Source organism: Ochlerotatus camptorhynchus, unplaced genomic scaffold (genome assembly GCF_037179485.1).
Source record: "Ochlerotatus camptorhynchus isolate MF236.1 unplaced genomic scaffold, CSIRO-AGI_Acam_v1.1 ptg000398l, whole genome shotgun sequence".
Taxonomy (NCBI): domain Eukaryota; kingdom Metazoa; phylum Arthropoda; class Insecta; order Diptera; family Culicidae; genus Ochlerotatus; species Ochlerotatus camptorhynchus.
This window is the reverse complement of record NW_027040885.1, coordinates 326,882-350,000: the sequence shown is the minus strand read 5'-3', so window position 1 is coordinate 350,000 and position 23,119 is coordinate 326,882.

The window sequence follows — 23,119 nt, the reverse complement described above, 5'->3', positions numbered from 1 at the left end:
CGGATAGGTATTTACGTAAGATGGGCACAGAATTTATGTTCATATTTTTCTTTGATTTTTGATAATTAATTTCAACATTTTTCACCCCATCTACATTGGACCAATATTTAAAAATGTTTATTGATGCCAATATCTTGGATATACTTGAACTCCTGGAATAGTGCTGTAAAGTTAATTGTAATAAATAGTAGCTCAAACACGTTTTCAAACATGTTTACAGGCAAACAAAAGTATGAATACACGTTTAATTTTTATTTAGTTTTAAGTCAATTAAAATATCTATTTAAATCAGTCATTTCCATGACAATTGTAAATATTTCATTGATGAATATATTCACATGCTTAAAAATGTTTTTTTTGCTAAAAAAAATTAATGTTGTAATGTAGGGTACGAAAATTAGCTTTTTTGGCCCATGGGCACCCTTTCTTATAAGTGAAATGGTACTAATCAAAATGGAAGCAGCAACATTTATTTTGATCTGCTTAGTATAGAAATTTACAGAACATGCTTTCCGGAATTCCTAATTATGTTTCAAAATAAGCAAAAACAAAAAAAAAACGAAAAATAAATCACCCGCTATAAAGGCCGTTTCACCGAGAGCAAACGGAAATCAATACATGAATGTTTTTCAATGTTTTTCAAGTGGAAACAACTCACCATGATCGCTGTCCAATAGTGCGGACCCACACATTTTTAACCCAAACTGCGCCACCTATGCACTCACTTGATTGAAAAATGGCAGATCCGGGTCGTTAACCGTCCAAGATATTCAAAATGTATACGTTCTGCATAAGGTATACCAATATCGTCGAGAATAGATCCGGCAATGCAAACCCGTCACCTTCCCGTCACTGCTTCCATGCAAAGACGAATAATTTAACGTCACAAGAACAGCTGGAGAACAAAAGAGACGACAACCCCCACCACCGGAAATGGTCTACACGACTGCGAAAGCAAACGGGCCTCGAATCATCCTCTACAATATCCACCGGCTGTGACTGTCAAAGTGGCCACATTCTGGCACAAACTTAGTTCATTGCGCTTAGTGAACAATTATGCGAAGTTTCATGGGATTCGGAGTGGGAAAAATAAAATCGATCCGTCAGTTGGCGTGGAACTGCTCAGCTTGTTGTAGTTAAAACAAGGCTGCATTTATGCGATATTGTTCTTAACCCATTAACGCCCAAGTTGTTTTTGGCATCCGGACAGGAGTAACCCAAGGATAACGCAATTTGAAAAGAAAATGTTAAGGATATTTCAATAACACTAGTTTACAAAAAAAAAAAAAAAAAAAAAATGAACTTGAATCTTTGACTCTTATATAAAATCGTGCGCTGAATCAAAAAATGTAGCCAAAAAAATTGGAGTAAGATAGTTTTTCAGATACAACAAAACAAAAATGAAAATTCACTTTAAAAATTTTGTTTACTAAAATACAAATATCGCTGGTTTTAATGTAACTATATCAATTATGTTAACTTCAAATTAAAGGTAAGAAAAATATCTTTCACATTTATTGTTAGTGAGATAAGTGGTATTGTAGTTAATTGATGGTTTGTTTAATTTTTTATGTTTTGCATTATTCTAAGAATAATTGAATTTTTGCTTAGTTTTTAAGCAGTGTAAATAAAAATATTTGTAGTGGTTACTATCAATCTCACTGAAAAAAGGTTATAAACGCAACATTTATCTTTAATTTGGCGTTAAAATAAATAATATTGCTTCATTACAGGCGGAGATATTTTTATTTTAGTAAATACATTTTTTAAAGTGCAATTTAATATTTTAGCTATGTTTTGAAAACTATTCTACTGAGATTTTTTGACCTACATTTTTGGAGTCAGCGCACGATTTTACATGGGAAATGCCATCAGCGTACAATGTTCAAATATGCTGTAAACTAGTGTAATCATAGGCTTGTGTAACTAGTGTAAACTCAGTGAAATGGGATTCGGTGAAATGGCATTCGGCCAAATTTTCCATAGTAATTTTTTTTCGCCCCTCCCTAGCTCGAAACCTGGCTACGTCCTTGAGTGTAATCATTCTTGTAACATTGAAAACATAATTTACGTTCTTAATTTCTATTAATACATAATAAAAGAAAAAAAAATGCTCATCTATAAATAAATCATTGGGTGTTAATCGGTAAAATTGACACGAAATATCATGTAAAAAATTACACAAATTTCTAAAACGTTGTTCTAACCCAAATAAAAATTTGAGTTTGCTATAAAGAAGTCTGGAACTTTAACGAGTGATTTTCATTCCATAACGGAGAAAACTCAAAGATATAGAAAATAAGCAGCATCAGTTATGAAATGGTTACCACCCCAAACAGGACATCAATCACATCCCGTCAGCTGAGTGTGGGTGTATTCATTCCTCCGCCGTTCATTCGCCAGAACCCGACGTTGGGGCAGACCCTGAGCGCATGTCCAACCCAACATAAACGGATTTGGCTCTCGCACGCTCCCAACTCCACGAACGAAGAACGGCGAAAAATGAACAGTTTTCCCAGCGTTGTGTCTGTTGCGTGTGAAGGAATTTCCCTGGCCGAAGAGAAAAACAGACGGCAGTGAGAGCGAGGATAGTGCAAGTGCTTCGATGAATGGGGCCTCATTTGCCGTGATTTGAAACTCGGTACTGTTTTGTTTTCAGTCGATGGAAAGTGCTTCAACGGTGCACACATGGTCATCGAGTTTAAAAGACTTGTTTCGGAATTGAGAGATTAGCTGTCCTTGTAGAGTGAATCGGTTTGTCTTTTTGCTGCTGTTGTTGTTGTTGTCGCGCGCGTTTCAACGGTATCACGTGGAGCAAGGCGAAAGAGGATAGTGGGATAGAAGTCATAATATCTCGTTCGCTAGATTAAGCATTACGGTTGCAAAGTGCGCGCGTGAGGAATTTTGAACTTGCCGCCGCGGGGTGATTCGGGTGGAAGTGCACGAGTGAGAGTGTTTCGACGCGCTCTAAAAATAAATTAAAAACCGCGCAAGCAAATCAAATTTGAGCGAAAGAGACAAGTCGGGCCTGGTTTTTGCGGTTCAACGAATCTTGTGTACACATTGAACGCGACTTCGTCCGTTGCGTATTACTAGGGAATATTGGTGTTTTTCTTTTTGGCTCGAGAAATCGCACTTTGCGTGTTTTGGGAAACTCAGGAGAGCAGTGGAATAACAATAACAGTTTTCCTCTTGGGTGGTTATAACAACATCCATAAAGGCGACATAATTGAATGACGAAAATTGGATTACGTTACTGAAGGAGAAGGATCATCGAGCCGGCTGGATATAAAATCTCATTTAGGAATAGCGAGTGCTGAACGTCTTGCCCGGTGGTGTTTGGTGAATAGTGAAGCAATAAACGTATATATACTCAGGCCAAACCAGCATAGATTGGCTGACAGTGTGATGTTATCAAAATATAACATACATTTGGGCCTACAGGGCGATTAGATCCCGGTAGGATGCTGTATATTGCGAAGGCGGTCTGTGATGTGGGCGTATAATTAAAGTGATATTGGAACGTACGGTGGAGCTTCAACAGTTGGCGCTTGAAACGTGGTGCTAGAAGTACGTATCATGTGAAAAATGAGTCAAATTTGTGAGTTTAATGAGAAAAAAAGAAAAGTCTTCCACCTCCTTATGATGAGGGAGCTCTCTCGTGCTTGTCGTGTGCTCTCTATGCTGGCAGTGTGATGGTTTCGAAATGTAATTAAAGGAGCTTTTTATGTTTGTCGGTGTGTCGAGGAGCAGTGGCGTTAAGCGGAAAATTTGTGTGTCTTTGCATAAGGAATATAATGACGCTGATGATGATGATGATAATGATGATGAGAAGCTGGCTTTAGGAATAAAGGATTACGTTCGGGAGGCAAAAAGTGTAGACATGATAGATGGTACTTTAATACCCTGTGTCAGCTGGGACTTTAAAAAAGATCAACATTTGCAGGATCCGTGTTAGTGTTGAATATCCGCAGGGTGTTGAAAATTGATTTTTTTAAAACTATGGTTGGTATACGGATTAAACGTCTCTCCAAAAAAGTTGGCTTAATTTTGCGTTCATTCAGTACCGCCTCGAGGACAGTACATTCATTATTCGTCGAGAACGCTACTAAATTCTAAGCAAATCAGCAACTCATTCTGAGCTTATGTCACAGAAGCGCTCTCGGTAGTTGGTTTAGTGTTGTACCGTCACACAGCTAACAACACACCTGACAACGTATGCTCTGTGGTTGCGGTCGGACGCCTGTCTTTGGAGCTGCTGGCAGAATGGTAGTTGTCCATGCAGAAAGCCAAGATGAAAAACTCCAGAGTGGAAATAATTTATTCAAATGTAATCTAACTTTCATCAGACTCTTGCCGCCAACGTGGGATTGTGAGTCGTTCTCCTGGGACCGTTATGATTTCGTCCGAAATACACCATGCACTGCACTATAATACTCCTGTTTTTTGCAACATCACAGATTACGTGGAGCATGGTTTACTTTAAATCTGTGGTGTCCCACAGGTAACAGCGAAAAATTCATAATAAACATTAGAACACATTATGAGTGCCCTCGGACCCGTAGGAGCGGTTTGGAATTAACATGCTGAGTTGGTAAGCTTCGAAGTACGCTGTGGTACAACAATATAACAATCTGCTTTTAACAAGGTGAGCTTCCTTGCCGTTTCTATTATCCATGATGAAAGTGGCTTTCCATATACCACGTGGACACTCTAGGGGATGAGGGGAGCTATCCATGGTCCATACAAACTTTAGAAAATTTATAAAGATGATTGTCCAACCAGGAGCATAGGGGGGAGGGGGGTATTCAAATTCCTTTCAAAAACATTCCATGCAGAATGTGGGCAGCCCCAAAGCGTGTAATAATATTGTCAACATATTTCAAATTGTGTTACTCATTGTCTGTTAAAAATTTCAAAAGCAAAGAACAACAATAGTTTTCTCATCAATTTATTTACATTAAGGAATAATGTACTCGATCAGAAATCCTTTAACTGATTTGTTCTCATGTTTATGAGCCATGCCTGGCGCCTAAATTTAGGGTTATACTGAACTAAGAACAAAATACCCGCGAATCTACCGTGTGAAAACAAAGTGATGGAGCGCGTAGTCAGCAGAAGCCTATTTCTGTTCCAGCATTATAAAACGGAAAAATGTCAACACAGTTTGTTTTCAATCGATAATCACGACCATTGATGTCCCTGCTCTATTTTTTATTTCGAAGCCCTCTATGGTTTGATATCAGTTTTCAAATTCTAGTACACATGAAGTAAACATTTATTTGGCTTAGACAGATTGGTTGCCATTTTAATCTAAATTGATTTATGAGCGTTTTAGTAGCATAATTATTTACCTTTAACGTTGTTTTTCCTTTTAATTCTACTATCCTTGCATCACTTATACTTTCACTATCACTTTTCACTTTCTAGTGAAAGTGAATTAGTGAAAGTGAAATTGATACAGTAGCAGTAGAATTAAAAGGAAAAACAACGTTAAAGGTTTACAATTATTCTACTAAAACGCTCATCAATCAGTTAAGATTAAAATAAAAATAGGTACTTGCGACAATCAGTTTTTGTTTTAGTTTAATTTCATTACCTGCTTTTATTTCAACACATAATTGAACTGAATTAACCAAATGTGTTTCGGCTGAATTTGTTAATAGTGGTGTTGATATCAATATTTCGTACTCAATATTCATGATCAGTAGCCAATAAAGTCTGATTTATAGCATCCCTCAATTTATGTTTCACTAATTTAATCTATCTTGAGAAGTTGGAAGTCATCATTGATATAATTAACCTGAGGATTATTTCCACATTTGGGGAAACCAATTTCCCACATAGCAATTTTGGTTTTATCGCAGCCTTGTTTGCCATGATTTAGACTTAAAGAATGCTTCAAAACCTTGATAAAACTTTCAATACTGCTTGGGTTCAGTCCATATGTCAATTATTAGTTTGTACAACTCATCTTCTTTTAGTTTCCAGTGCTGGCTTACTAAAAATAAACGAGATGACTTCCTAGTCCTTGGGAAAACACACACACTTAGTTAAAAAACTCAACGAACGTAATAATTACAGAAAACAGTTCAATGCAGATCGCAATCTTCACCAACATTAGAGCTGAAACTATGATTTTCAGAATGCTTAAACCGAAAAACGTCAAGACTTGAGTAAGTTTTATGAAACAAATTCTTGAACCACGTTTATTTTCGATAATCTGCATTACGCATTTTGCACTACAGTAGATTGCTGCGCTAAAAATAATCCCTCAGATTTTTTTTTCGCTCAGTCCAATAAAAATAAAAATTAACTTTTTCAATGAACGAAAATTCTTCATTTTACAATAGAGTATCATATCGACATACTAGTGGTAAAATAAGTTTGATAATTATTAATTTTTTTAGTAAGAGTAAAATAAATGTTGAGGGATTATTTTTAGCGCAGCAGTCTACTTTGGTGCGAAATGCTCAATAATTTATTTTATTTTATCTACAAAAAAAGCGCAAAAATTGAATGTTTAACAACATGTGACACCAGAAAATTGGTTGTGAAATGCAGGTTACGCTAGAGGTTAACTAACAAGTGGTCTTGGCCTCAATAGAACCCAGGGTTACCAAAACTACAGATAAATCTATTTTTCTACAGATTTTTCAGAGTGTTTAAAACCAAGATTCTGAATTCACAGATTACAGATTTCTAAGATTTTAACAAATTAAACAAATTTTTAAACATTTCGAAAATTAAACTTGAGATGTTTAATAAAAAAAAACATAATTTGCACTCCAGCGTAATTTTATCATCACCAATTTTTATTTCCATGCATGCGTTTTTGCAGAATTGAAAAAGAGAATGAGAACTGTCAGAAGTATTCTTTTTTGCCAAACCATAAGTAATTTATTATACAAATATTTTTATCTATTTTTTGTCTCTGTCAGATAAATGAAAAAGATTTTTTTGGACAAAAACACAGATTTCCTTTTGGCAACCCTGATAGTACCTAACATAACTGGAACTGGACATTCAATTTTTGCTGGCCAAATTGTCAAAGGTTATGAAACCCAGTGAATGAAGAATCCTTGTTATTGTAATCCAATTAGCCAATTGGACATTTTGAACGTTAAGTTATGAACTCTTCAACTGTAACTAATAGTGCGAGGGATTTCCTGAAGTTGACAATTTAAATGAAACTTCAAATTAGATTCCGCTGTTTCACTAGAGTTATGCCAGTTGGCCTAGTTATGACCCAGTTCCAGTTATGTTAGATTCTATTGAGGCTGTTACCACTTGTTAGAAACTTGATACATGCATTCCACAAACAAGTCGCTGGTAAACGTCGTCCCCGTTCCGAAAATACCCATTTTGTAGGGTATTTGAAGTCGCCATCTTCTATTGTAAAATGGCATCATCCATCAATTTTCGGTCTCTACACGTCGACCCAGATCAAAAAAAAAAAAAAAAACTATATTGTAAAGAAATGCACTAACCGGAATTCACCATCTTGATTCCAAAATGTTTTCGCCACTCAAAATATATTACTAAAGTAATGATGGAATAAACTAAAATCGAGGTTATTTGGTTCTGACATGTTGTATTTAAAAAAACTATTGTAAAACAAATCGACAATAGCTACTGTAAACCCGGAAAAGCTAAAATAATGAAATAGGTTGACATGTTTTTTTATAAGAAAATTTAATGATAATGATACTACTTCTGTATCTGTTCAGTGGTTGTATTGCAAGGACAAGATTACAGAAAGCGCTATAAAAAAAATTAGATAATAGCATTTAATTTTACAGCTCTTGATAAGAGGAAGCAATTCCATCCTATTTGAGTCCTGGCCGACTTGAAATGTGTGTTACCATGAATACCTATTTTAATATAATATAATATTGAAAAAGCGATATACTATAAAAAAACAAGATTATTAAAAAACAGACAAATTTTTTTTTTTTTTTTTTTTGTTAATTACTTTATTTGTACAGGCTCAATCGAATAAACTTTACAGAGCCAAGTTATCATTTTGTTTATACATTATAAATGTCTTAAATCTAAAATTAAAGGATTGGAACCGATTGCTCGCGGTCTTCTCGAGGTTAGTGGATGACAATTGTTTGGATCGGGAGAGGGAAAAGGAGATTTGGAATATGATTTATGATTCAAAAATTTCACTATTTCTAAAACATATACTTAATCCTATCGACGTTATATCAACTCTGTAATTATACAATAATTACAGAAACAAATCTACAAAAAAAAAACACACACATACAAAACACAAACTAAACACAAGGTTAATCAAACTTACAATCTATGGTTAATATTCTTCAAGAAAACATATATGAGTTGCATAAACTCCAGATCGCGTCTAGCCAAAATATCCCGAACTGGAACATTAGGTTGTCTACCTCGAGCCCGAAGGGAATCGTACAACTCGGATCTGACTCCACGGTGCTCAGCACATGACCAAATAATGTGATCTGCGTCCTGGTAACCTTGTCCACATTCACAGAGATTACTGTCCCCCAGCTCAACACGGAACAAGTGAGCGTTTAACGAGTAGTGATTGGACATGAGGCGAGACATCATACGAATGAAGTCTCGACCCACATCCAACCCCTTGAACCAAGGACACTTCGACACCTTAGGGATGATTGAATATAACCATCGTCCCAAACTCCCTTCACTCCATTTATTTTGCCAGCTGGCGAGGGACTGTTGACGATAAATGAAGAAAAATTCGTCGTAGGCGATTTGTCGATCGTAAATATCGCCTTCCATAGCGCCCACCTTTGCAAGCGAGTCCGCCTTCTCATTGCCCGGAATCGAGCAATGAGATGGGACCCATGCAAAGGTGATGACAAAAGATCTTAAAGATAAAGCACTCAAAAGCTCTCGTATTTTCGTGAGAAAATACGAGGAGTGCTTTACCGGCCTCATGGAGCGAATAGCCTCGACAGAACTGAGACTATCCGTAAAAATAAAATAATGATCTGGTGCAAGTGAGGCGATCGTTTCTAGCGTACAATGTATTGCCGCCAGCTCAGCAACATATACGGAACAAGGAGCTTGAAGCATTCGAGAGGCGCTATGAAATTCGTTATAAATACCAAAACCAGCGGACGCCTCTATTAGTGATCCATCTGTGAAGAACGATCTTGCGGAATCAACTTGGCCAAACTTTGCAGCGAAAATTGACGGAGCAATCATGGAACGATGATGCTCTGGGATTCCGCGAATCTCTTGCGTCATTGATAAATCAAAATGAACAGAACTGTCGAAGTCGGAGAAGCAAACACGATAGGGATTATGCTGCGAAGGGCTGACATCCTGTGTTATGTACACGTAGTACAATGACATAAAACGAGTTTGAGGGTTTAGCTCAAGAAGCTTCTCAAAGTTTGCAATCACCAGTGGGTTCATAATTTCACAACGGGTGAGGAGCCTGAGGGATAATTCCGAAAATCGATCAGAGAGTGGCAACATGCCCGCTAACACTTCGAGACTCATCGTATGAGTCGAGTGCATGCATCCTAACGCGATACGAAGACAGCGATACTGGATCCGTTCCAGTTTGATGATGTGCGTTTTAGCCGCCGACTGGAAACAAAAACTACCGTACTCTAAAACCGATAAAATCGTTGTCCGGTACAACGTTAGAAGATCTTGCGGATGGGCTCCCCACCACGTTCCGGTAATTGTTCGGAGAAAATTGATCCTTTGTTGGCATTTCCGCTTCAGATACTCAATGTGGGATCTCCAGGTGCATTTTGAATCGAACCAGACCCCAAGATATTTGAAAGACATGGAATGAGTGATCGGCTTACCCAAAAGTTGAAGCTTCGGTTGTGCTGGGCTATGCTTCCTAGAAAAAACGACCAACTCAGTTTTCTCCGTGGAGAATTCGATACCTAGCTGGATAGCCCAAGTAGACAAATTGTCTAAGGTATCCTGTAAGGGTCCTTGCAGGTCGGCCTCTCTGGGTCCTGTCATAGACACTACTCCGTCATCTGCAAGTTGTCTCAACGTGCAGTTGTCCCTTAGACAATTGTCAATTTCTCTGACGTAGAAATTATACAGAAGGGGGCTTAAACATGAGCCCTGGGGGAGACCCATGTAGCTAAATCGTGAAGCTGTAAAGTTTCCATGAGAAAAGCTCATATGTTCTGTGACAGCAAATTGTACAAAAAGTTATTAATTAATGGAGAAAGGCCACAAGCGTGGAGTTTGTCTGAAAGGACTTCAACCGATACTGAATCAAAAGCCCCCTTAATATCCAAGAAGACAGACGCCATTTGCTCTTTATTAGCAAAAGCCAACTGAATTTCAGTGGAAAGCAACGCGAGACAGTCGTTCGTTCCCTTGCCCCTACGGAAACCAAATTGAGTATCTGAGAGTAGGTGGTTCAACTCAACCCATTTGTCCAGGCGAAAAAGGATCATTTTCTCCAACAATTTTCGAATACACGATAACATCGCAATGGGACGATACGAATTGTGATCTGACGCGGGTTTTCCAGGCTTTTTAATGGCTATAACTCTCACCCGCCTCCAATCATCCGGAACAATATTAAGCTCCAGGAACTGACCAAACAAGTTCAACATGCGCCTCTTAGCGACGTCTGGGAGGTTCTTCAACAAGTTGAACTTGATTCTATCAGCCCCCGGAGCCGAATTGCCACACGAAAGGAGCGCGAGTGAGAGCTCCAGCATTGAAAAAGGCTGGCTGATCTCGTCTACCGAATTCATCGTTTCGCGAGGAATCATCTGTGCCGGCACAGAATCAGGACATACTTTTCGAGCTAACTTGAGAATCCAACTATCGGAGTACTCCTCGCTCTCGTTGTTTGAAGACCGGTTACGCATCCTTCGCGCCGCATTCCAAAGCGTATTCATCGACGTTTCGCGCGATAATCCGTCCACGAATTGCCGCCAGTATCCGCGTTTCTTGGCTTTGATGAGGCTCTTGAGTTCGCGTTCAAGAGCCGAGTACGCTTCGAAATGTACGGGTGTTCCACGTTTCCGGAAAAGCTTAAACGCGTCGGACTTTTTACGATAAACCTCAGTGCATTGCTGGTCCCACCAAGGGGAAGGAGGTTTCCTACGGAAAGACGTTCCTGGAACCGGCCGAGTTTGAGCTTGGAGCGCGCTGTCCAAGATCAGATTGGAGAGGAAGTTATATTCCTCCAACGGTGGAAGCCCTTCTACCGACGTTAGGGCATCTTCTATCACATTCTTGAACTTTGTCCAATCGATATTACGGGTAAGATCGTACGCGACGTTAACGGGTTCCGACGGATTGAACCCACTGGCAACTGAAACTTTGATCGGCAAGTGATCACTACCGTGGGGATCTTGGATCACATTCCACGTGCAATCCAACGATAATGAGTTAGAGCAAAGTGTGAGGTCTAATCTACTTCCATTCGAGGATGGGCCAGCCAAACGTGTTACTTCTCCATTGTTAAGAATTGTCATATTAAAGCTGTCGCAGAGGTCATATATCAAAGTGGAACGGTTGTCATCATACAGTTCCCCCCAGCCTGTACCGTGGGAATTCAAATCTCCCATAATCAACCGTGGAGCAGGAAGTACCGAAAAGATATCTGAAAGTTGTTTGCGATTAACAACGGCTCTAGGAGGAATATAAACAGAAGCAATACAAAGGCTCTTACCTTTAATAATAGCCTGACATGCAACAACTTCAATACCTGGAAATTGTGGAAGATTCACTCTATAGAAGGAATGGCACTTTTTGATCCCCAAAAGTACCCCTCCTCCACGCGAATCCTCACGATCCAGTCGAATAATGTTAAAATCATAAAAAGGAAGATCGATATCTGAAGAGAGCCAAGTTTCACAAACAGCAAATGCATCACAATCATTATTGTGAATTAAAAACTTAAAAGAATCTAATTTAGGAATGAGACTTCGACAATTCCACTGTAGAACAGTGATCAAATCCCCGACCTCGTTTGGAAAATTATCCATCGAAGGAAATGATTGCTGCAATGAGGGGCCACTTCAATGTCAATTGCTTCAAGAGGGTCTTCACAGAAGGAAGCATTGCCAGAACAATGCTTTTGAGAGGATCAGAAATATTGAGGTACTTGAGAATATCGTCCACAATTTTATCAAATGAGAACAACCCGGGTGAAGAAGGGGTTTCTGTTCTTAAAAATGGGCCATCAGGGGTTTTTGATGTCCCCGGGAGAGATGGAAAATTCTGGTTATAATCAGTTCTGCGGAAACCAGGAGGAGTTGAAACTTCCTTTTTTCCATCACTCCTTGATTTGGGCAAGCTGATTTGGGGTTCCTTATCTGCAACTTTCCGCGAACGGATGCGTTTTCGTTTCCGTGCAGAACCTTCCGGAAAACTGAAAGAAACTCCCTCCTCAGCCAAGTCAGAGTCAGACTCGTCATCAGACAAAACAGCAAAGGGATTTTTGTCGTTGGTTGATGGTGTGGCTGTTTTTAGCATTGCTGCAAAAGACTGCCTGGAACGCTCCTTAAGAGAGCGTTCTAGTTTCTCCCCGCGTTGTTTGTACGCCGGGCACGATGAGAGACCATGAGGAGTTCCCTTACAGTACACGCATTTTGGTGCAGTGACTGTGCAGGCGCCATCCTCGTGCTTCTCCCCGCATTTGGAACAGCGTGCCTTGCTGCCACAGTGAGAGGCCGTATGTCCCAACTGTTTGCAGTTTTGGCAGTTCATGACCCGAGGAACAAACAAACGCACAGGTAGCCGAAGTTTTCCCAACTCGATGTAGTGAGGAAGGGCTGAACCAGAAAAGGTCACCCGAAACGAGTCTGTGGGGGTAAAGCTCTTTTTACCCTCGCTGAAAGATACTGCGTTCAACTTCTGGACTTCCAGTATCTCAACCGTGGGAAGCAAGGGGTTCTTGAAACGGCCAACCGCTTGCTTCGCCAAGATCTCGGGGGTCAGACTCGCTTCGGTGACCACACCTTCGATCTCCACATTACGAGCTGGGATGTACACTCTATACTCGAGTGTAAAGAGCTGGGAGGCAGCAATCTCGTTAGCTTGTTTCAGGTTAGAGACGACAACGCGAAGTTTATTGTACCTCACCTTCGAGATTTCGGTCACGGCCGAGAACCGCTTCGTCAGATCATTAGTAATTTGCATTACATTCAAAGGTTGGCATTTTGGGCTGAAAGTAAACAACCCATGGGCCAGTCGAGTCTTCTGGGTAGGCTCGCGATCGGGGGCTTATCTGTCCCTGTCCATTACCAGACTGAGATGACGAAGCAGGGATGGCATCATCTGATTTCTGGGATGACAGACGTTTTCGACCCTTCTTGTTATCGCGTGGCAAAGTGGTGTCGTCTTCCGACAAAACGTCCATTTCGTCTTCCGACAAAATGTCCATTTTGCCGTACTAGTGGGAGCGAAAAACGCTCTACCACTGCAACGATAATCAAAATTACTCGGACACAATACACGAAAAAAAAAAAAATACTAACACAGAAACACAAACTTAAAATTTAACTGATGGGAGAAAGAAAGAAACAAGAACAAAAACTTATCTGATAATCCTATACTACTATCACCGAGCGTTTACACAGCAGCAGCGGAGCGACGCGCAGCTTTGATGATCTTCGATCCGCGTGTGCGGGCGGTCTTCGTTGGTGTGTGCTTGTATGAAGCTCGGCACTCAGCTGAACACACGATGATGGATGAGCGGTTTGAATGTGGAGACAGATGCTGACACTCGATGACGATGATCCGTGTGCACAGGTATGCGTGACCACGCACCGATGGTGCGCAAAATGATTGGCGAATTGCCAATCGCAAAAACAATTTTCGATGATCCCGAAAACACACTTTCTTCTCAGAAAAAAAACTCACTTTTTGATAAATTTATCCGGAATTATGCCAGGAATCACTAAGCGAGAAAAACTGATTATTTACGTCAGATAATAGCGAGAAAACTTCCAAATTAACGGAGCGCGAAACAAGTCGACCGTACTTCTTGCTAGGACGCGGTGGTGAAAACAGACAAATGAAAGTTTCAATTTTCTTTCCACGCTGGCTCTATGCTTCCCTGGAGCTGTACAGAATAACAAACATTAAAAATAAAAATGGTTTAAACGTAATTTAAAATATTTATATTGCATTGTCAAATTCTTATAACTTTTTTTGAACAAAATTCACCAAATACCCGTATTCTTTCAGTAGATAATGTTGAGAACCCGGATAAGGCTGAAAAAAGGAAGTTATTAAAGGACCATAAAATGGCAAAGGCAAACCAACATAATGAACAGGTAGGGGAAATTCTCATCTATCCGATTGTGGTTTAGGTTTGCGAATGAAGGTTTCGGTTCTCGAGAAAATTGCCTTACAAGGTTTGTTTACAAAATGGAGTTAAGGCCATTTCAATTGTTGGTCTTGATATATTTGTTGATTTTCATCAACAAAGAGCTGAAAATCAAAATATGAGTAATTGTTAAAAACATAACATTTCTTATAAAAAAATATTATAAAAACATCAGTAAAATATGTATATCATATGATATAACATGAAGTAGCAACATTAAATGGAGCTGGAATCAAATTCATGAAGAAAACAATAATGATGAAATATAAATGCAAAAACACATAAGGGTTAAACTTCATACAATATATGGTTTAAACTTTGACCAATACACAAAATTCGTTGCCGAAAAACAAAATGTCATTAAGACACAAACTACTTAGACTATCTGCTGGTGGTTAGCTGAAACAATGCATGCAAAAATTATGAATGAAGAAGTGTATAGAAAAATTAAAATGTAGAATTTGCTGCCATCTCAAAACTATTTAGATTAATTTTTGATTGTAAAATAATATTTGATTGTAAAATAATAGCGAATATGTTTTTGGTTCAGTTCCAAACTGGATCGTGTAACAATACTGGATTTGCTTATTTTTTGTCAAATGTGGCTTGGGTTGAGGTTCACACTGATATTAAGCACGGGTTCACTAATGTTGGAGCTGGTTTCAACCCGTAGAATACACAAATTCGCTTTAAGATTTTCGCCAGAACTTTATCACCAACGTATGTCGCAGTTTTGTTGCAGAAACTGGGCATCCATCTCATTTATTTATGTAAACTAAATCTGAAATAACAAAAAAAGAAGAAAAAACCCAAAAGATCACAATTGTGAATGCTAAAGCATCGAAGAGTACCTAAGTATGGAATACCTAAATTACGTTAAAAATAATTTGATATGGACATATACATGTATAATTATTCTACCGCACTGGAAACTCAATAAATTTAATGTTAAATCGCGCTGTTATGATCAATGAAAGCAAAAGAATATAAATTGGATTGTAACCCTTAAATAGCAATAACTATAAGAGCCAGATAAAAAGTGGAATAAATCAAACTTATCTTGTGTACATCTCCTCCACTGTACTGGCATCACAGTTAATAAAGCTCCGGAATGATGAAAGCTTCAGCAGTCCAACACTTTTCTCTGCAGGGAATTCATTCCATGGCACGGGTGCTTTCACACAAACACATACGTTTCCACAACACGACGCGAACGATTACCATCTTCAAACATAATTTAGAATTCTAGACTAACATTTGAAAAGAGCGTAGCTCCAAAATGTAAACAAACCATATTTTTTCACATATAGAGAGAACAGTTCACAAATTACTCGATTAACACGAAAAAGTAGAAAAAATATCACTTCAAATCATCGAAAACGTTTCTTCTTACATGGCGTATTCCCAACTTTCAACTCTTTGATGCATCTGGTCGTTACGCTTTGCCCAAAACCACGATTTATATTGTTTTAATATATAAAACAGCGAAAAGGTTATCTTCCATTAAATCCCACTTAATTATTTTGGTATCCATGACAGATACGCATTTCGACTACAATGTGCAGTCTTCATCAGTGTCATTCCCATTGGGAAATTTCAATAATCGTTTTGAAAATACCCATATTGCAGGGTGTTCGACAGTTTTTAACAAACCTACCATCTTGGATTCCAAAATGGTGTGATCGATTTCCGTGATCGATTTCCGGCCTCTACACGCCAACCCCGTTCCGAAAATATCCATATTGTTGGTTACTTGACAGTTTTTCACCAAACCGGAAAACGCCATTTTTGTTTCCCAAATGAGGTCAATCATCGATTTCCGTTCTCTACAGTCGCCCCCGTTTCGAAAATATGTACCCATATTATCCGGTGAATCCACTCGAAGTACACTTCTTTTCTTTGTTTTTTGTACAAGTGCATTCCTCAGGAAACACTTAGAATTTTGCTTTGCTTCGAAAATCGTCTTAAAAAGCTATGTAATAAAAGGCTTTCAATTTTTGACATTATCTTCAGGGGCCAGAGAAGGCTGGTAATGTATTTAAGTTTATCCAGAAGGCATCAGTAAAAACTGGAGAGAAAAATAACTGATTAGTTCGTGTTGCAAAAATCAGGAGGGCACTGTTTATGTGTACAGTACTTGTTCGCTAACTAGGCTAACGGACGTTATAAAAATTCGTGTGCATTGAATTGAAACACTTAAAGTTTGTTATTGTTATTTTTACGGCATTTAAACTCGCGTATTTAGAAAGAATTAACTCTTTCGCTAAATTCACTTCCAATTCTTGATTTCAATGTAAAATGGAAATAATTTCAAATTTATTAGAATCAACATTTAACATTCCATTCGAAAGCCCCTCGCCAATTATGACAACAAAAATGTCAAACTTAATGTGACGTCTATTTTTGACGTATAACTGCGTTTTAACTGGGCTGTAGCCAGTTGAAAAGCAGCCCAGTTAAATAACGCCCACCTAGCGAACAAGTACTGTATTATATAGAAGAGATCTGAATTGTGCTTAGCCGATCATCTTGATGACAGGATAATTAAAAAAAAAATCAATTGCAGTCAAATGGAGTGTCCAAGACCATATTTATTTATGCAGTCTCCCTTAGCTCAGTCGGTAAAAGCGCAGCTACAAAGCAAGACCATGCAGGAGGTGGCTGGGTTCAATTTCCGGTCCGGTCTAGGAATTTTTCGGGTTGGAAAACTTCTCGACCTCCCTGGGCATAGAAGTATGATTGGACTTGCCACACAATTATATCAATGCAAAAATGGTACAGGCATCGAAAGCTCCCAATTAATAACTGTGGAAGTGCATCTAAAACACTAAGTTGAGAGCACGCAATAAACTATTATGCGATATGAAGAATAAGTCTTTGAAAAAAAGCAAATCAACAGATTAAGAACTTAATAAATAATCCATAATCAATACACATTTATAACCATATTAAAATAAAACAAATGGTACACAGCATTAAACAAACATCAAGATAAATGGTCCTATGTGGCTACCCCGTGAGACGCCACAGTAAATGGAGCTAAAACTGACGAACCAATCCTTACAATCAGTTAGATACGAATGAATCCAATTGGAGAACCAAATTAGAAACCTATATCGCTTCAGTTTCTAGGCTGTAAAGGCATGGGGGACAAAGGCTTTAGATAAGTCTACGTAGATGGCATCAACCTGCTGTCGTTTTTCGATTTTGCCAATCATATAGAGGTTTGTTGTAGTAGACCGTTTTTTGAAAAACCCATGCCGGGTAACTGCTTTGAAGTTACCAATTTCTGGCTAGGACCAAAACCCATCATTATATACATAAAATCTGCATCAACATCTGCATTTGTTCCGGATACCACCTGGGGATGATGCTCTAAAATTTATTTAGTAAGAAGGGGCAGATCTCAACATGGGTGGATAAATTCAGGTTTTTTATAACATAAATAGCTGCTTCCTCAGGACATAGGCCAAACAACGGTATTACTGTTTTCTTAATTTCTGCAGAATGAGGGATAAATTCATTACGAATAGTATTGCTTCTAGGATTACCAGTATGAGTGTGGGATCTAGAAAAATGTATTTGTATTTTTCATAAAAACCATTTTCCATAGAATTTTTATCATTGAACATGAACTACACATTTCTAAACTGAACGAGAACTGAACGCCACTTACAGTAAACAATTTCGTATCGATCTAAAAAAGAGTTTCATATGATTTGTTTGGACTTCTGAAAGTACAGCATTATTGCCACTTTATCCTATTTTTCTTTGAACGTTTGATTCACTTCCTGCTAATCATTTTTTCCCCAACTGATCCGTATACCGAAACAATGGCGTCTCAATACGTTAGGGCAGAATAAAAAAATCATAGGATGAATTTGGAATCAAGAAGCAATCAAATATTGTTAATAAACTAAAAAAAATTTGAAACTCTTTATTGAAGGTAATCTATCTATAACTCATCTTAGCAAGAAACATTTCGTTTTTTTACAAATCCATTTATTAAAGTGTGATGACGTGTGGGTTGAGCTTAGTAGGACGGAAGTTAGATTTAAAAAATCATATGTTTGAAAAACCCACTCTCAGGTCCCCCGGGAATCGGAATAATGTAGTTATGCTTGGCGCTCAAGTGAAGGCCATGGTCAACTTTTTTCTTTAGAAATACTCTCGACATATTACCAGCTGTCAAATTACTATAATTGTGTGTATAAACCGTTTAATTATGAGATAAATGTAATTGTAACACCCAACTAACTATGTTTGCTGCAGGGTAGCAAAAGCCAAAAATTACCTTATGCAGCTAATTTTTGTCTGTATAAGCTGTTCTGCAGCTAAAAATATTTGTTAAGTTACTGACAGCAAACAATTCATAACGAAGCCTCCCTTAGCCGCGCTGGAGGCGGCAAGGTTCGATTCCAGTTTAGGTCTAGAAATGTTTCATTTAACTTTCGGATATTGCAATCTGGACAAACTAACTGATAAATGTCAACTCCGCCGCTCGCTCGAGCGCACCGGTGGTGTTGTGTTGTGTTGTGATTACCTCTCACCCCACCAGGGCTGGGTTCAATCCCAGTCGGCACCGCCGGGATGCTCTGTGGCATAACGGTCCACGGTTCATGAGTTGATGGGTCGATAGGGGAGCTGCTTCCCTGGCGTCGGTAGCATTGGTGCTCAGCACGGAAAACAAGATCGACGGAAAACAAATCATGAAAAAAAAACTCCACCGCTCTCTCATTAACGTGTTGGATTTGTTATTTCAATTTATTTACAAAGTAAAGAGTAGCTCAAGCAGCAGAGAGTTCCCGAGAATGGGGTTTTTCGCTGGAAATTAAATCGAAACCCATTCAAAAGATGCTCTAAGACGTAACAAAGTTCTTCTTTACCCCGTGGTTAGCCGTTGCCTACACAAAATTATATTTTTAGAAAGGAAACTCTAATTCATTGTATTGAGCTCACTCTGTGGCTGTGATAGAGTTAATTTTTAGAATTGAGTAGAATGTACCGAAGTTTTATTATCGCGAGGACCGATATTTCCAGTCATTATATTGACTTTCCTTTGATCTATTGAGCAATTGATGAAAGTATATCACGTGGAGCTTTTGATTACATTGATGAGGATAAGCACTGCTCTGTATAAATGGAGATTTTAAAGGCCTGTTTTAGCTCAGCCGGTAAATGCACAGCTGTAATCCATTAACATACTGGAGGTGGTGGGTTCAATTCGCGTTCTAGTACAGGATTTTACCGGGAATATTATCACTAAATATATTAATGCAAAAATGGTACAGACCAAATGTTATGATGGAAACAACAAATTTCCAGTTAAGACGTTATAGCCAAAACAGAAGAAGATGGCAAAGAAGCTGTATATTGAGATACAATATTGTATGCTGATGTACACATATTAATAAAAACAAATCTGTGATGGGAAAGCTGTACAAATTGTATACAAATAAACCGCAACATAGAAAAGCGACTTCCATGCTCCTTTTTCTTGGAATCTTCCTTCTGTCACCGTCAGTAAAATCTGATGTCATGGTTCGGATCTGCACCAAATCTGTGCTACTTAAGTTTGGGCTATATTCTTTTCCTGTGTGTCGCTTCTTCTCATTCTCTCAGTCGCTGTAGCAACACCATCAAGATTATGTAATTAGGCAAACCATATTGCGTGACTAAACTCAGCGCCATCCTCGGTTAATAAGATTCGTGGCTGCCAAAAGTTTTACGGTCCCAGCAAAGCGAATTTCCCTGCAGTGAGGATGGGTATTCTAATTTGATTACATTTTCAAGTGAATCTGATAAAAATGATCCCTGGCTGGAAACGGTTGAATCTGGCGCTCAAAGGAAAATTGATTATGAGCTTAGAGGTCACAATACAGTTCGTTTTCTGGTGCATACAGAACACATTTAAAGACAATTTCAGTTATGTACTTGCAAATCATAACGGTTGGTTATGCTATCAGGAGGATGTTAAATGAGTAAAATAAGTTTGAATGCCACCAACAAATTATTTTTAAAAGCTTATTATGACTTCATAACATAAACAAAACACGTGGCACACTGCTGCATCAAAATTTAATTTACTCCTGCTTCAGCTAATCAAATATATTAGTTTTTACACAAAATAGTCTCAGAAATTTAATGGCATCGGTTTCATCTTGTGCAGTTTCACTATCCTTTTAGGTTATTTTTGCAAAAATTCTAGTATTTTGTCTTACTCTTCAACCATTCAATCGTGAAGAAGAATAAAATCCTATTTTGAGTATTAAATAGTTTTCAAAAACCTCTCAGGAATCAAATTAAAATTGTTTCAATTTGCGCAGAACACTGAAAACTGTAATTTTAGCTTGTTTCGCCCCGATTTCTGATTTATTTTTTGAAAAATAAGAATTATTGTGTTTTTAATGACTTTTAATGAGATAAATCTCAAAAGGTCATCGGGAAGAACCTTATGTGGTTATGTTTCATTTTTACGATTACAAGTTTTGGAGTCATTTCTTCAAAACAGGGGATTTTGTTGTTGCAATAATCAATTTGCGCTGTTCTGCAGAAAATGAATCCAATTCCATTCAATTCCTATGATATTTTATTGTAAGAATCACTATATTTAAAACAGTTTCTTCAGCGGGAAAAGGAGCTGTTAAATTTGGATTCCTTTTTAAGTATTTATCCCCAGTGTGCGTCAGAAGGCATTCCGAAAATAATTACAAATTTTAGTGGGAATGACACTGATGAAGACTGCACATTGTAGTCGAAATACGTATCTGTCATAATAGTCGTTTTAATTGTGTGATCAGGAACCTATCGACAAAGACGTTCCGACTGCCAATGCTGCAGCAAAAGATCACGCTGGAAATGTCACCGTTATTGTTGGCGAAGTTCGGGAAATTGCGGAAACTAAAAAGATCTGTTGAAGTTTGAATTTCGTTCAAGGAATTTTTTTTGCTGCGCAGTATATTCTTCAAAACTTCTGCAAGCTTTGTAGAAGTATATTGAACTTTATAGAATTTAAGAAAACTTTTTTTAAGTGCAGCGAGGTATATAGAAGTTCGTCTCAATTTGTAAAAATAAATCTAACTCCGTAGGTGTGTTGACAACTGTATAGAAGTTCAGTAAATTTTGTAAAAGTTCGGTGATCTGTGGAAAGCTTCATCAGACTTTGTTGTTAAATAGTAAATTTAAGAGGATTTACAAAAAAAAAATTAAGGAACTTCGATCAAAACCAGTTTTTTTTTATTTAATTTTAGGAAGTCTCGTTAAATTTTAGGGACTTCGTAGAAGTTCAGAAAACATAATAGAAATTCAGAAAATTTCTGATATTCTTGAAACTACGCCGAGCTTAAAATATAGAAATTCAGTTAACTAAATAAAAACATGCCCTCAGCTGAATGTCTCGAAAGAATATTGAAAACTATACTGCAAAGAATTCCAATCTTTGTACAAGTCTAGGAAGCTTCATGCAAGTTCAGAGAACCTTATAAAATCTCACGAAACCTCTTAAAAGTTCAGAGTTCTTTTTTAAGATCAGGGCATTTCGTTACATTTAAATGTATTAGCACTATTTCAGGTAAATCCGAAATAAACTTCGTTGAACTTCAGGAATGAAAATCTACTCAAATTGTAGAAGTAAAGTGGACTTTGTAGAATTTAAGAAAACGTATTAGCTGTTCTAGAAACTTCATAAAGCGTCACAAAAGTACAGGAAATTTCGTAAAGTTCATCCAACTTCGTAGAAGTTCGTCATACTGATCAGAAGCTCATGCAGCGTTTTTCAGAAAGTTTACTCTTTCTGAACATCCTGGAGGATCTTAAGCTTTGTGAACTTTCCGGAAGTTTAAGAAAATTCCGTTTAACTTCGGACCTACGCAGGTTGTCTCATATGTTTGAAGAAGTTCATAGGTGTTTTGAGTTACGGTAGAGTTAAGAGAGCATAGCAACATATGTAACTTGGATGAAATTACGGGTGAAAAATATCGTCACAGTCTTCCAAAGGCCTTAAATGAAGATATTTCTTAAAATTTGGCCTCCCTGGGGTGGGTAGCATAATAACACTACAAGGACTTGAACTTGTCATTCCCATTTGAAAGACATTTATTTACAATCTCAAGTTCTTGTAGAATTCATTATGCTACCACAGAACAGAAAGTTAGCTTGTTTTGGCCCCATAGCTTTGCATTATTATCAGGCTAGGCCTTTGTTTCAGGATATTACCTAGAGTGTGCCAAATGCCTCAGCAAAAGCGTTTCCTCAGTACCGCACAAAATGTTACTGTGTGACCAGCAATGAAGTGTTTGTCCTTTTTTCATATAACATACGTTGGTTACTGACACAGAGGTCAAAAACATAAAAAAAATTGCAATGGCCTAACTCACATAGTAAAACGTTTTAACAAAAAGTTAAAAAAAAAATCACCAAAAGTTCTTGATTCACGATTTTTGGAAATTTTTAGATGGCCATAATTCTTAACATTCCAAAAGTTTGATTTTTTTTGTAAAATTTTGATTTTCGAGAAATGGCTCTAATTTGGATCTAAGATTGGGCCCATCGCTAAAAAGCTGCTATTTATTAATTTTCTCTAGATTAACGCGTCATTGGGATGGTACTCATGGATATTTTTGGTCGCTATTGAAAATTTAGTCGATTGCTGAACTTATGTATGGGCCCAAATAAGAGGTATTAAGGCCGACATTACATCCATTTCACCTATTGAGTTTTAACTTTTTTTTTAATTTTTGCATGAGCATGAGCATGAGCATGATTGACCGCCCACGGTTG